This window comes from Choloepus didactylus, chromosome 3 (genome assembly GCF_015220235.1).
Source record: "Choloepus didactylus isolate mChoDid1 chromosome 3, mChoDid1.pri, whole genome shotgun sequence".
Lineage (NCBI taxonomy): Eukaryota > Metazoa > Chordata > Mammalia > Pilosa > Megalonychidae > Choloepus > Choloepus didactylus.
The window spans coordinates 106,531,862-106,545,485 of NC_051309.1; the positions used below are offsets into that span (position 1 = coordinate 106,531,862).

At 40.1% G+C, this 13,624-nt stretch overlaps 1 pseudogene; it reads left to right on the top strand.

The window, feature by feature from the left end:
- Positions 1–2,228: 2,228 nt before the first annotated feature.
- LOC119528736 lies at positions 2,229–2,798 on the top strand (annotated as a pseudogene).
- The last annotated feature ends 10,826 nt before the right edge of the window (positions 2,799–13,624 follow it).

The following is a 13,624-nucleotide window of genomic DNA, read 5'->3' on the forward strand; positions in this document are numbered from 1 at the left end:
AATTTCTCAAAAAGGTAAAGAGGCAGCCAACTCAATGGGAAAAAATTTTTGGAAACCATGTATCTGACAAAAGACTGATATCTTGCATATATAAAGAAATCCTACAACTCAATGACAATAGTACAGACAGCCCAATTATAAAATGGGCAAAAGATATGAAAAGACAGTTCTCTGAAGAGGAAATACAAATGGCCAAGAAACACATGAAAAAATGTTCAGCTTCACTAGCTATTAGAGAGATGCAAATTAAGACCACAATGAGATACCATCTAACACCGGTTAGAATGGCTGCCATTAAACAAACAGGAAACTACAAATGCTGGAGGGGATGTGGAGAAATTGGAACTCTTATTCACTCTTGGTGGGACTGTATAATGGTTCAGCCACTCTGGAAGTCAGTCTGGCAGTTCCTTAGAAAACTAGATATAGAGTTACCATTCGATCCAGCGATTGCACTTCTCGGTATATACCCGGAAGATCGGAAAGCAGTGACACGAACAGATATCTGCACGCCAATGTTCATAGCAGCATTATTCACAATTGCCAAGAGATGGAAACAACCCAAATGTCCTTCAACAGATGAGGGGATAAATAAAAGGTGGTATATACACACGATGGAATACTACGCGGCAGTAAGAAGGAACGATCTCGTGAAACATATGACAACATGGATGAACCTTGAAGACATAATGCTGAGCAAAATAAGCCAGGCACAAAAAGAGAAATATTATATGCTACCACTAATGTGAACTTTGAAAAATGTAAAACAAATGGTTTATAATGTAGAATGTAGGGGAACTAGCAGTAGAGAGCAATTAAGGAAGGGGGAACAATAATCCAAGAAGAACAGATAAGCTATTTAACGTTCTGGGGATGCCCAGGAATGACTATGGTCTGTTAATTTCTGATGGATATAGTAGGAACAAGTTCACAGAAATATTGCTATATTAGGTAACTTTCTTGGGGTAAAGTAGGAACATGTTGGAAGTTAAGTAGTTATCTTAGGTTAGTTGTCTTTTTCTTACTCCCTTGTTATGGTCTCTTTGAAATGTTCTTTTATTGTATGTTTGTTTTCTTTTTAACTTTTCTTTCACACAGTTGATTTAAAAAAGAAGGGAAAGTTAAAAAAAAAAAAAGAAAAACAAGGAAAAAAAAAAGATGTAGTGCCCCCTTGAGGAGCCTGTGGAGAATGCAGGGGTATTCGCCTACCTCACCTCCATGGTTGCTAACATGACCACAGACATAGGGGACTGGTGGTTTGATGGGTTGAGCCCTCTACCACAAGTTTTACCCTTGGGAAGACAGTTGCTGCAAAGGAGAGGCTAGGCCTCCCTATGGTTGTGCCTAAGAGCCTCCTCCCGAATGCCTCTTTGTTGCTCAGATGTTGCCCTCTCTCTCTGGCTAAGCCAACTTGAAAGGTGAAATCACTGCCCTCCCCCCTACGTGGGATCAGACACCCAGGGGAGTGAATCTCCCTGGCAATGTGGAATATGACTCCCGGGGAGGAATGTAGACCCGGCATCGTGGGACGGAGAACATCTTCTTGACCAAAAGGGGGATGTGAAAGGAAATGAAATAAGCTTCAGTGGCAGAGAGATTCCAAAAGGAGCCGAGAAGTCACTCTGGTGGGCACTCTTACGCACACTTTAGACAACCCTTTTTAGGTTCTAAAGAATTGGGGTAGCTGGTGGTGGATACCTGAAACTATCAAACTACAACCCAGAACCCATGAATTTCGAAGACAGTTGTATAAAAATGTAGCTTATGAGGGGTGACAATGGGATTGGGAAAGCCATAAGGACCACACTCCACTTTGTCTAGTTTATGGATGGATGTGTAGAAAAGTAGGGGAAGGAAACAAACAGACAAAGGTACCCAGTGTTCTTTTTTACTTCAATTGCTCTTTTTCACTCTAATTATTATTCTTGTTATTTTTGTGTGTGTGCTAATGAAGGTGTCAGGGATTGATTTAGGTGATGAATGTACAACTATGTAATGGTACTGTAAACAATCGAAAGTACGATTTGTTTTGTATGACTGCGTGGTATGTGAATATATCTCAATAAAATGAAGATAAAAAAAAAAAAAAAAAAAAGATGACAGGAGAGTGCCGCTCCCTGGTGGGGGCTGTTCATGGCGGTTCCGGGGTCTCCAGCATTTTTCCTGGTTGTAGACCTGAATCTGTCCGAAACGGAGGCAGCGGAGCTTGAGATTATTGCTCGTGTGAAATGACTGAGTACAAACTGGTGGTGGTTGGAGCAGGTGGTGTTGGGAAAAGCACAGTGACAATCCAGCTAATCCAGAACGACTTTGTAGATGAGTATGATCCCACCATAGAGGATTCTTACCGAAAACAGGTGGTTATAGATGGTGAAAACTGTCTGTTGGATATACTGGATACAGCTGGACAAGAGGAGTACAGTGCCATGAGAGACCAATACATGAGGACAGGCGAAGGCTTCCTTTGTGTGTTTGCCATCAATAATAGCAAGTCATTTGCAGATATTAACCTCTAAAGGGAGCAGAGAAAGCGAGTTAAAGATTCAGATGATGTACCTATGGTGCTGGTAGGAAACAAGTGTGATTTGCCAACAAGGACAGCTGACACAAAACAAGCCCATGAATTGGCCAAGAGTTATGGGATTCCATTCATTGAAACCTCAGCCAAGACCAGACAGGGTGTTGAAGATGCCTTTTACACACTGGTAAGAGAAATACGTCAATACCAAATGAAAAAACTCAACAGCAGTGATGATGGGACTCAAGGTTGTATGGGGTTGCCATGTGTGGTGATGTAACAAGATACTCAGATAGTTCTATCATCAGAAAAGAGCCACTTTCAAGCTGCACTGACACCTGGTCCTGACTTCCCTAGAGGAGAAGTATTCCTGTTGCTATCTTCAGTCTCACAGAGAAGCTCCTGCTACTTCCCCAGCTCTCAGTAGATCAGTACAATATTCTTCATTTGAGAAGTTCTCAGAATAACTACCTCCTCACTTGGTTGTCTGACCAGAGAAATGCACCTCTTGTTACTCCCCAGTATTTTCTGCCTTGGGTGTCCTCCTTCCCCCCAACCCACCCCCTCCCTGCACCACCCCAGGTTTTTCATCTGAAAAGCAATTCATGCTTCGAAACAGAGAACCAAACTGTAGACATGAAATTCTGTTGGAAACAGTGTCTTGAGCTCTAAAGTAGCAACTGCTGGTGACTTTTTTTTCTTTTTACTGTTGAACTTGGAACTGTGTTGGTTTTTGAAGAAATGTCATAAATTACTTACTGTTTTGCAGATAATATAGTTAATGTTGCTGTTTGGTGTGTTTATAATGCTCTCGGCTACATTCTCTAAACTGGCATCTGCTCTGTATTCATAAATACAAAAGTGAATACTGACTTTTGAGTCTATCCTAGTCTTGTCAACTTCATATAATTAAATACAACTTTGACAACAAAGTGCCTTTTTCCCAGAAGACTTTCTTTACAGTAGACTTCCTTTATAGTACTTCAGTGGAGTTGATGTCTCAAAAAACATTATGAAAATGAATGTCTGAAATATATTTATGTTCAGTCTGTTCTTTGAAAGAAAGTTACATCTATATGGTAGCAGATGCCATTCCTTACATGTATTAAGTTGGCCTGTTTTTGGACTCTCCAAGGAGAAAGTGGAAACTGGAAACAATTATGAATAATCTCACTTAATTTTTACCTAATCTCCACATTTTTTTGTAGGCTACTACCTATAAATTGTACATTATTTGTTTCTTCTAGTTTACTGATAAACCTATGTTCGATGAACTTCCACTTATATATCAAATTTGGGTCACACCAGAGAGCTCTAAATTTGCAGGTGTTCAGATATTGTAAAAAAGTTGGGTGCAGTTTTGTTTAATATCTGTGATCAATTCTTTTCAAGCCTCAAATGCAATATATTAACAGACAAGTTACATTTTTACTGCATATCATGGTATCTTGATGATGTATATAACTATTGCCCTCAATCTCCTTCTCATCCCACCCTGTGCCCCTCACCCCACATCAACGGGTACTTGATTAGTTATTACATTTGGGTAAAGTATGGTGCTGATGAACCAGGGTCACAGTTTCAAAACTTGAACAAGCCAGTTAGCATCACAGAGAGAGAAATTCTTCCACATTAGCACATTGCACCAGTAATTCCAGGTAGCAGTTCTGCCAGATGCATGCTGTAGGCCCTTGCAAGGAAAGAGGTCACTTAGCACAAATCCTTCACCATGACTTGGTATACTAAGGAAGCTCAGTTTAGAATTCTTTATGAATAAAGTATTTAGACATTTTTTTAAGCCATGTAGAAATTCTAAATTAAGCCAGTGGTTTTTTCGTGTTAAATATTTTTTTGAGAATGAGAATGCCTCAAATCAAAACTAAAAAGTTTTTCTTTATACATAATGTCCTCTGAAGGATTTAAAACATATTTTGATTAGTCTATGCATACCAGATATCCAAAGCTGATGAGTTTGTTCCAAATAAGGAGTCTTTGAATTGAAATTGCTGTTTGAGAAAGGAATAAATTACAAAATAGACTTGGATAACTTTTGATAAAAGGATAATTCCAAATGGCCACTCTCTGTTCTATAATCTTCTAATTCTAAATACTCACTAAGGTCCTCCATCTAGTTTGAATCTTCATTTGATAAGCAAACTTGATATTACCTTGAAAGGAATTAAGAAGAGGAGAAGAAACATACTGTGCCCAGAGAATAATAAACCCGGAGAGTTGTGTTCCTTAGTGCTGATTCTGGGAGCTTTCATAGCACCATTATCGCCTGTAAACAGAAGCTCTCTCTTTTTTCTCCTTTTGGAGCATTGCTCTGATGTTTTCTTGAGGCTTGGTTGAGGCTTACAAACTCAACCGATCTTTTTTAAAGTGTCTATATGACTGTTAGCTTGACTCTTCTTAAAAAGTCTATTAAATTTAATGTTAAATTAAGGAGAAAGAGATAGTTATTCATTTCAGGCTCTTGTGCCCTTATCTCCTTACAGTTTTCTAAAGTATGTTCTAAGCACAGAAGTATCTACATAGGGCCAAAAGTCAGACTTGAAAATGTTCTTCTATTATCATCTTAAGTTGAGCTTAGGTATGAGTTTTGGCACAATAGTGTGACAAAACTATAGTTTAAAAAACAGCTGAATAACTTCAGTTAGTGTGGTATATAAAATGTGGTGTTTTGAATATGTTTGTGATTACTGAAAACAATGTTAGGTTACCTCAAAATCTGAAAATCTGTTTCCCCAAGTTAAGTGCCTGGCCAGCTGTCATAAATTACATATTCTTTCATGTATTTTTTTTTTTAAGGTTGCAAATTTCAGAGTAAAATTAAGATGTTCTGTTTATCTAAAGGCTACCATAACTAATCTGTTAATCTGTTAAGTGCTGTTTTACTCAAAGCTTATTATAGAATGTTACTTGGTAATAAAATATCATACTTAATTACAAAAAAAAAAAAAAATGACAGGAAGGGGCCAGACACCATAATCTTAGGATGGGGAGCTGACCACACCAGGCAGACCAGAAAGGTGTTGGAGCTTTGAGGGAGATCTTATTAGCCTGATCTTCCAGGAAGGAGTGGGGGTTGGAGATTGAGTTCAACCCTGGGAGCATTAATCCCATCAATCGTGCCTATGTAATTAAGCTCCAATAAAAACTTTGGAGGCACTGAAGCTCCAGAGTGCTTCACTGATTGGTAATATCCACCTCTACATACTGGGAGGTGACACATTCTGATGCCATGTGAAGCAAACACGGGAAGCTTTGCATTTGTGACCCTCCCAGACCTGGCCTAGGCATCTCTTTTGGTTTCTTATTTGTATCCTTTCACTATGAAAAGATGATGTGCCAGTTTGAACATATTGTGTCCCCCAAATGCCATTATCTTTGACGTAATCTTGCATGGGCAGACGTTATCAGTGTTGATTAGATTGTAATTCTTTGAGTGTTTCTTTGGAATGTGCCCCACCCAGCTGTGGGTGATGACTCTGATTGGATAATTTCCATGGAGGTGTTGCTCCGCCCATTCGGGGTGGGTCTGAGTTAACTCACTGGAGCCATATAAATGAGCTGACGGACAGAGGGAACTCAGTGCGGCTGTGAGTGACATTTTGAAGAGGAGCCACAGCCAAGAGGGACATTTTGAAGAAAGCACAGGAGCAGCAGATGAGAGACAGTTTTGAAGACGGCCGTTGAAAGCTGACTCTTGCTCCGGAGAAGCTGAGAGGACAAATATCCCAAGTCCAACTAAGAGTGACATTTTTGAGGAACTGCAGCCTAGAGATGAACATCCTGGGAGAAAGCCGTTTTGAAACCAGAAGTTTGGAGCAGACACCAGCCACGTGCCTTTCCAGCTAACAGGTTTTCCAGACACCACTGGCCATCCTCCAGAGAAGGTACCCGACTGCTGATGTGTTACCTTGGACACTTTATGGCCTTAAGACTGTAACTGTGTAACCAAATAAACCCCCTTTATAAAAGCCAATCCATTTCTGGTGTTTTGCATTCCAGCAGCATTAGCAAACTAGAACAGAAGATAATCATTAAGTGTAGCATTTTCAGTGAGTTCTGTGTCGTTCTAGCAAATTATCAAGACTGAGGGGTGGTGTGAACCCCAAATTTGTAGCTAGGTGGTCAGAAACGAGGGTGGCCCTGGGGACCTTTGAGCTTGCGGCTGGTGTCTGAGTGAGGGCAGTTCAGGACAGTTCAGGACTGTACTGTCGTTGGAGATCAGACGTTATTGACGTCATCTGCAGATGCTTAAACAGGGTTGGGGGAGGGGAGATATCCTGGGAAGATTAGGCATTTGTTGTACTCAGGACACAGCCTCAGCTTATCCAACATTGGCTGACAGTTGCCAGGGTCAGTTCATCTTTGAAGAAACCATGTTACTGGTAAGTAGAGGTAGTTGTATTTTATAGAATAAAAGAAATTAAAACTGAGAAATGTTTAAAATATGGAAATCCACGAACAAACATTCCATTAGTTGTTAGTGATAACATCACATTAGGGAACCCCAAAAGTTACCTGGACCACACATTGAGAACTACTGATCTATACAATAGAATACCATGGCCATGAAACTTTATATTGTATGAAATACTTACTGACATTGAAAATGTTCCGACTTGAAAACAACAGACCACACAGTATGTTTGTTAATTATACAATTTTAATAAACAAGCAAAAAAGGACTGGAAAGTTATATTCTAAAATATTACCAGTATAAACCTGTAGGTGGTAGAAACACAGGTAAATTATTTCTCTTTCTCTGGTTTTCTGAGTTTTCTGTATTAAGCAGGCTTTCTTTCATAATTAGAATAAAATGCATTTAAGACATACATAGTGTCTATTTATGGCCACCCAGTATTTTCCTTCCCAGATCTGAAAATCTCAGCCTAGTGGCTTTAGGGAAAGTGTCGCCTACTGAGGTCTCCGTCCTTGCACCTCAAAATGTGATCTGCAGTCCAGCAGCAGCGGGTCACCCAGGGGCAGGCTCAAAATGCAGATTCTCCAGCCCCACTCAGACCTGCTGACTCAGAACCTGAATCCTGAGTGATTCCTGGGTGAATGGTATGGACATTAGAATTTGGCAAACTCAGGCTGCAAACTCTAAGGACCTGGGGAGCTTAAAAAAGGGTGGGAGAGGGCTGCATAGATATTTTTTAATGCTTCTAGGTGATTCTAATGTGCATCCAGAGCTGACAACTACTGCTCTAATGCAAGGGCCTGGTTCCAACCTGAAAAAGAATATTAGTCACCTCCAACTACCACCGGCTTCAATGCAATTTCTGGTGTTGAAAAATGCTTGTGACCTCCTTGCCAGCAATCAGGTCATGGAAATTTCATGGGGACAGTGGAACTAGATGGAGGAAACAGCTTGCTTCTCTTATATCTCCAATAATTGAAGAACAAAGAATTGAAGAACTAGCCCTGCAGAGCTCTAAGGATAGTTGATTTGGAGGTTTGTAAATTTACAGTGACTTCTCATTGAGAAGGTATGGGGTCTTGCTTTTGTTACTTTATTTGCCTGCCATAATGTTTGTTTTTTTTTCCCCATTTATTTTTCCTTTATTAGAGAAGTTTCCTTTATTAGAGAAATCACGAATAAAATACAGAATCATGCATATAACACCCAACCACCAACACCTTGCACTGATGCAGAACATTTGTTACAATTAATGATAGCACATTTTAATAATTTTACTATAAATTAAAATCTTTGGTTTAACTTAGGATTCACAGTTTGTGTAATGTAGCTCCATGGATTTCTTTTAAAAATTTTTATTCTGTTACATATATACAATCTAACATTTTCCCTTTTAATCATATTCAGATATGAAATTCATAGTGTTGTGTTACCATCACCACCATCCTTTACTAAAACATTCCCATCATTCCAAATAGGAACCTTATTCATTTTAAGGCTTAACTTCCCTTTCCCTATTCCCACTCTGTACCCTGGTAATCTATATTGTAGATTCTGATTCTACGAGTACGTTTATTCTCATTGTTTCAAAATAGTGCTATCATACAATATTTGTCTTTTTGTACCTGGATTAGTTCCCTCAACATGAGGTCTTCAGTGTTTGTCCATGTTGTCGCAGGTATCAGAGCCTCATTCCTTTTTATTGTTGAATAATATTCCATTGTGTGTATATACCACATTTTGCTTACCCATTCATCAGTTGATGGACACTTGGGTTGCCTCCATCTTTTGGCAATTGTGAATAATGCCACTATGAACATCGGTGTGTAAATACTTGGCTTGAGTCCCTGCTGTCAGTTATTTTGGGTATATGCTTAGTAATGGGATTACCAGGTCATATGACATTTCTATCCTTAGCTTTCTGGGGAACCACCAAACTGTCTTCCATAGCAGCTACACCATTTTACATTCCCAGAAACAATTAATGAGTGCTCTTATTTTTTCACATCCTTTCCAATGCTTGTTATTTTCCATTTTTTAATAGCAGCCATTCTAATGGGTATGAAATGGTATTTCATTGTAGTTTTGATTTGTGTTTCCCTGATGGCTAATGATGCTGAGCATCTTTTCATGTGCTTTCTGGCTATTTGCATATCTTCTTTGGAGAGATGTCTATTCAAGTATTTTGCTCATTTTTTAAAAAATTTTATTTTGAAATAAATTCAAACTTACAGGAACAGTTGCAAAAACAATACAAACCTCATACACAGAATTCCAGCATACCCTGAACCCCTCCCCCGATACCCTGATCCACCAACTTTAACATCCTGTCACACCACCATTTCTCTTTCCCTCCCTCTCTCCCTCCCTCCCTATCTTTCATCTATCATCTATCACTCTGTCTTCTGAACGTATGAGAGCAAGCTGCACACATCCTTGAACAAACAATATAATTCACATATACATTTCCCATGAACAAGAACATTCCTTTGTGCAATCCCATTAAGTGCAGCTAAGAAGTTCAAGAACTTCAACATTGATACAAAGCTTACATTCTATATTTCCTTTTTGTTTTTTTTTCTTATGTCCCAACTGTGTCCCTTTGAGCCTCCACTCCTCCATCCTCAGATCCCATCCAGGATCACCCTTGGCATTTAATTGTCATTATCTATTTAGACTGTCTTTTTTTTTTTTAATTTCAATTGTGGAAACATATATACAGCCTAAATCTTCCCATTCCACCCCCTCCCTAGCATTCCATTAGTGGGATTAATCACATTTAGAATGTTGCAATGCCATCACCTTCCCATCAGCCATTACTAGAAATTTCCGTTCACCCCAAACAAAACCCTACACTCATTTCTTAACTCCCCATTGCCCCTTCCCCCACTTCTCGTAATCCATACTCTACTTATAATCTCTATGGTCATATTCTCTGATACTTTCTTTGTGTTTACCGTGGGGCTTAAATTTAACCTCCTAAATCTATAACAATCTTGTTTTTCTTTGATACCAACTTAACTTGAATAGGACGCATAAACTATGTTCCTATACTCCTCCATTCCCCCACCTTTATGTAGTTCTTGTCAAAAATTACATATTTTTCATTGAGTCCAAAACCACTGATTTATCATTACAGTTTATGTATTTTAGATTCTGTAAGAAGTAAATAGTGGAGTTACAAGTCAAAAATACAGTAGTATTGGTATTTATATTTACCATGTGATCTTTACTGGAAATCTTTATTTCTTCATGTGGTTTCAGTCGATTGTTTAATGTCCCTTCCTTTCAGCCTGCACAATTCCCTTTAGCATTTCTTATAGATCTGATGTACTGGTGATGAAGTCCCTCAGCTTTTGATTATCCGAGGATGTTTTCATCTCCCTCCCATTTTTAACCTCCAGGTGTTTGTGAATTTTCTAAGTCTCTGATGGTTATTGACTTCTATTTGTATTCCACTGTGGTCAGAGAATGTGCTTTGAATAAATTCAATTTTTTAAAAATTTATTGAGGCTTGTTTTATGTCCCAGCATATGGTCTCTATTCTGGAGAAAGATCCGTGATCACTAGAGAAGAATGTGTGTCCTGGTGATCTGGGATGTAATGTTCTATATATGTCTGTTAAATTTCTCTCTATCTCTCTCTCCTTTCTTTGTTTCTCTGTTGGTAGGGCTCCCTTTAGTATCTGAAGCAGGGCAGGTCTTTTATTAGCAAAATTTCTCAACATTTGTTTGTGAAAAATTTAAGCTCTCCCTCAAATTTGAAGGAGAGTTTTGCTGGATAAACTATTCTTGGTTGGAAATTTTTCTCTCTCAGAATTTTAAATATGTCACATCACTGTCTTCTCACCTCCATGGTGGCTGCTGAGTAGTCACTACTTAGTCTTACGTTGTTTTCTTTGTATTTGGTGAATTGCTTCTCTCTTGCTGTTTTCAGAACTTGCTCCTTCTCTTTGGTATTTGATGGTCTGATCAGAATATGTCTTGGAGTAGGTTTATTTGGATTTATTCTATTTGGAGTTCTCTGGGCATTTATGCTTTGTGTATTCATATTGTGTAGAATGTTTGGGAAATTTTCCCCAATAATTTCTTTATATACTCTTTCTAGACCTTTACCCTTCTCTTCCCCTTCTGGGACACTAGTGAGTCTTAAATTTTGATGTTTTATATTCTCTATCATATCCATGAGATCCGTTTCAATTTTTTTCCCATTCTTTCTTTTGTTCTTTCATTTTCCGTTCTGTGGTCCTCGAGGATGCTGAGTCATTATTCAGCTTCCTCTCATCTTGTACTGTGACTATCCAGACTCTTTTTAATTTGGCCAACAGTTTCTTTTATTTCTGTAAGATCATTTATTTTTCTATTTACTCTTGCAATTTCTGCTTTATGCTCTTCTAGGGTCTTCTTCATATCCTTTATATCCTGTGCCATGCTCTTCTTCATGTCCTTTATATCATGTGCCATGCTTTCATTGTTTGTGTTTAGTTCTTTGATTAAATGTGCCAAGTATTGTGTCTCTTCTGATATTTTGATTTGGGTGTTTGGGCTTGGGTTCTCCATATCATCTTGTTTTATCATATGCTTTAAAATTTTCTGTTGTTTTTGGCCTTTGCTTTACTTGATAGGGTTCTTTCATGATATGAAAAATACTGTTCTAGTTTGCTAATGCTGCCAGAATGCAAACACCAGATATGGATTGGCTTTTATAAAAGGGGGTTTATTTGGTTACGCAGTCACAGTCTTAAGGCCATAAAGTGTCCAAGGTACCTTCAGCAATTGGGTACCTTCACTGGAGGATGGCCAATGGTGTCTGGAAAACCTCTGTTAGCTGGCAAGGCATGTGGCTGGCGTCTGCTTCAAAGTTCTGGTTTCAGAATGGCTTTCACCCAGGACGTTTCTCTCTAGGCTGCAGTTTCTCAAAAATGTCACTCTTAGTTGCACTTGGGATATTTGTCCTCTCTTAGCTTCTCCAGAGCAAGAGTCTGCTTTCAATGGCCATCTTCAAATGGTCTCTCATCTGCAGCTTGGCTGTAGCTCCTCTTCAAAACATCACTCACAGATGCACTGAGTTCCCTCTGCCCATCAGCTCATTTATATGGCTCCACTGATCAAGGCCCACCCAATGGGCAGGCCAACACTCCATGGAAATTATCCAATTAGAGTCATCACCCACAGTTGGGTGGGGCACATCTCCACAGAAACAGTCAAAGAATTACAATCTAATCAACACTAATAACGTCTGCCCACACAAGATTATATCAAAGATAATGGCGTTTGGGGGACACAATATATTCAAACTGGCACAAATACCAATCTCTAATTTGTCAGATCTACAGCTTGATGGCATACACTTTCTCTAACTAACCAGCAGATGGCATCCACGAGTCACCTATTCCCCTCAAGTCAGTTCTCCCCAACTTTGTCTTTGTGGTGTGTGGGGGGTCTGATTCTTGTGGGGTTCAATTGGTGCACTAAGTTTGGGAGTGTTGTCAGTGCTGTCCATCTTGAATGTGGGGTGTGTTTCTGAGCGGTTAGGAAGGCAGGGCAGCTTTAATAATCAAACCTCCTAGGTGTTCCCGGAGATTTAAGGCTGTTGCAAGAGTCTAAGCCTTCATTTCATTCTTGCCACAGATTGTCTCTGCTGCTAACCCACAAGTCCTTGGTACTGGCATAGGGTCCCTGGGATTTCCAAGCGGGTCCCCCTTCTCAGCTGTGTTCTTCCAGGACCTCTGCTGAGGGAAGGCTGTGCCACATCACAAGTGCATGCCAGCCCTCCAGGGAAGCCCTGGGCCGCTGGGCCGTGCAGGGGCATTCCCAGCTTGCTTTAAAGATGGTTGACTGGGGCATGTTAATTTCCCTCTTTTGCACAGCTCTGCCTTCCCAGCTCCGGAACAATTAGCTGTGGGTGCACTAAAGGCCAATGTCCACAGCCGATACTGTGATGTGTGCGCAGTGCTGCAGGAAACACTCCCTGTCACACTGGGACCCTTGGCACGGCTCTGGGCTATGGCTCCGGCCCGGGCAGGAGCATCCCCAGCCCGCCAGGAAGATGGCTGCAAGGGGCATGGTTTCTTTCTCCTTTTGGCTCCCCTCTGCTCCCCTGGCCTCGAGACAATCAGCAACAGGTGTGGGAAGGGCTATCCTCCATGCCAGATATTGGGGCATTGGCACAGCCTGCTCCTTGCGTGTTTCACTGCACAGTTCTCACCGCTGTATCTGCAGCCGCTCCCAGGTGTTTTTTAAAAAGAACTAGTCCGTCTCCAAACACCAACCCACAGTTTTCCCACATCACAGCATGGCCACCAGACTTTCAGCTGGCTCACTCACTCATTTCAGAATGCAGACTCCTGGTTTCACCAAATGCATGGTCCCTGTGGATTTAGCAGACCTTGTCCGGCTTGTGCATTGCTGGAACTGGTGTTCTGGGTCACTTTCTGCTTTTATCTAGTATTTTTCAGAGATGTTTTTTTGCCCTGTCTCACCTAGCCACCATCTTGGCACTTCCCACCATAATGTTTTGATAGATGATTCTGGCAAATATTTTGGAATAATTTTAAAAATATTCCTGTCAAATAGCACAGTTCTTGTACAACGGATACTGTCCAACTTTACTAAAAACTCTCTTTTACCTCAGTCATCTCATTTCCAGAACTGAAGTGGTTACCAGTCATCTCA